This window comes from Penaeus japonicus, unplaced genomic scaffold (genome assembly GCF_977035675.1).
Source record: "Penaeus japonicus unplaced genomic scaffold, GWHDUDI00000001_assembly GWHDUDI00000016, whole genome shotgun sequence".
Lineage (NCBI taxonomy): Eukaryota > Metazoa > Arthropoda > Malacostraca > Decapoda > Penaeidae > Penaeus > Penaeus japonicus.
In genome coordinates this window covers 34,999,903-35,002,402 of record NW_028234418.1, presented here as the reverse complement: position 1 = coordinate 35,002,402, position 2,500 = coordinate 34,999,903, and the positions used below count along the sequence as shown (strand labels likewise).

The window sequence follows — 2,500 nt, the reverse complement described above, 5'->3', positions numbered from 1 at the left end:
AATCCCCGCCAATTAAAATTAATAACGACAGCCATTAAAATAAGATCGCACGTCGATAGGCAGCCCGCATCACTCCCAGTATCTTAAAAATCGTACGTCTCAATGGACTTAATGAACTCGAACACCGGCTCAACGTCACTTATGATTTGCTGTTATTTCGATCACTCCACGCTCGTAATCCATCATATATTTTATCGTGGACTTTAGCTGTCAGTACGTAATGTATATCGCGGAAACTCATCTTAGCAAATCGCTATAGTAGATGGGGTGATAAAGCTCATTAACAGCGAGTGTGCGTCTGTCTGTGTGTGATTTTTTTTTCTTTTAATAGTGAAATCGTATGTGTACATACAGCAATATATATACATTATACATACACCCACGACTATTCTAATATACACCCACAGAAACACCCCCTCCCACTTACACCCCTACACACACATATACACAAACACACACACACATACACGAACACATCCACACACAAACACACACACACACTCAACACACACGCATACACTCAACATATACACGCACGCATGCACACAGACCCACCAACCCACACACACACATTCTGTAAATGTATCCATCTACCTACCTAAATGCAGTTATATATACACAAAGACTACATTTAATTATAACACAATGATTTTACTGTTCAGCGGCCGTGCAGTTATTTAAATCGAACACAATATCGTGATTAATTATAATGATAATACTAAATTATATTAGTGTTGATGACGCTTTTGAAAACCATGATAAAGATACCAATTATAAGACTGGTAACTATGATGATAAAGGCGAGACCGGTGATAATATTAGTAATAATAATGATATTAATCCTTCTTATCAGAGATATACAGAAACTTAGAAACACGTCAAATAATAAGTTGGTACTAAAAGGAACACAAAAGAGTGCATCCATTAGTGCAACTTATAGAAGATGCTTCACCACCAGGAAACATGATGCACATGGACAAACATCTAGTTAAAGATATGAATAAACATTACATAATAAACTTTAAAGTTAAAACCATGCATGGGAACAATTTATACAATATATTGCAGCTGTATATATAGAAATCAGGAGACACAAGGCACATATAATCCCAAGAAACAAGGCCAAATAAAGAAGATAATTCTAATGTAATCGTACAATAAATAATTCCATAGCTTACCCTTCAGTTTTGCTATGATCAAAAGCTGCTATTAGGAAATGTATATTATCTAGAATTCGTGGCAAGCAGTTATAGATGTCAGTTCTACTCAGTAAAAGTAAAGGTAATATCGATATTATAAAATATCGTTAATCATAGTGATATAAAAAAGCAACTAATACTCATATATTGAGATAATGCTAACAAAGAATAAGAACTAATAATGAAGATAAGGATAGTGTCAATTACCATAATGATGGCTGTGGTATTAATGATAGTGATCGTAGTAATTATTTCGATAATAATGATAATGGCAATAATTATATTCCTAATAATGTTAATAACAATATCACTAATAACAATAATCCTATTGATATGAATAACAATAATGATTATAATGACAATGATACGCGTGTTGATGTTATTGTTAATGATAATGGCAGTCATAGAAAAATTATATAATAAGGGTAATATGAAAAAAAGATTAACAACAAAAATAACAATGAGGATGGTGATGGTAAAAACCATTACAAAAAATAGAACTATTATTATCAATATGCTTCTGATAATATTGGAATGTTAATGGTAATAGGACTGGTAATTAGATTAATAATGGTAAAACAGATGATGTAAATAACAACAACCAAAAGCCATTAATATTAATACTTATAAGAATATATATATGTATATGTATATATATATATATATATATATATATATATATATATATATATATATATATATATATATACACATATATAAATGATAATGTTATAACCAATGCCAATGATAGTAATTAAGATAATAGTTATAACATTAGTTTCAATGGTAATGATGATAGTATTAGATATAAGGCTAATAGTGATAATGATAGTTAAAATACTAATAATGGTAATATTAATACTATTATCAATCCCATAACCGATAATGACCTAATACGACATACTGATAGCAATAATGATACCAATGATAATGACGACGAAGATCATAATATCAAAATCAATGCTACTGACAATGAAAATGCAAATCACAAAGATAAGGATAGAGGGAGTGATAAAAAGACAAAAATAATGATGAAAATAGCAACAATGGGACAGAATTCCAAAATTCATAAGCTATGAAAACATAGCAATGTACTAATATAATAATCATGATGACTGAGATAATGTTAAAGCAAAAGATGTATAAAAAATAAAAAATGGAAATAATAACACAATCACGAATTTGATTGTAATGGTAGTAGCAGTTATACTGATAACAACAACAACAGTAACACCTAAAATAATAATGAAAATATCGATAATGATACGATAACAACAATAATAATAATGATAATAATAACA

At 29.6% G+C, this 2,500-nt stretch overlaps 1 protein-coding gene across 2 annotated transcripts in view; it reads right to left on the bottom strand.

Annotated features, from left to right (window-relative positions):
• fuss (SKI family transcriptional corepressor fussel) overlaps positions 1-2,500 on the bottom strand; it is a 67,453-nt gene that overhangs the window by 40,940 nt on the left and 24,013 nt on the right. The gene's annotated exons all lie outside the window — the stretch shown is intronic.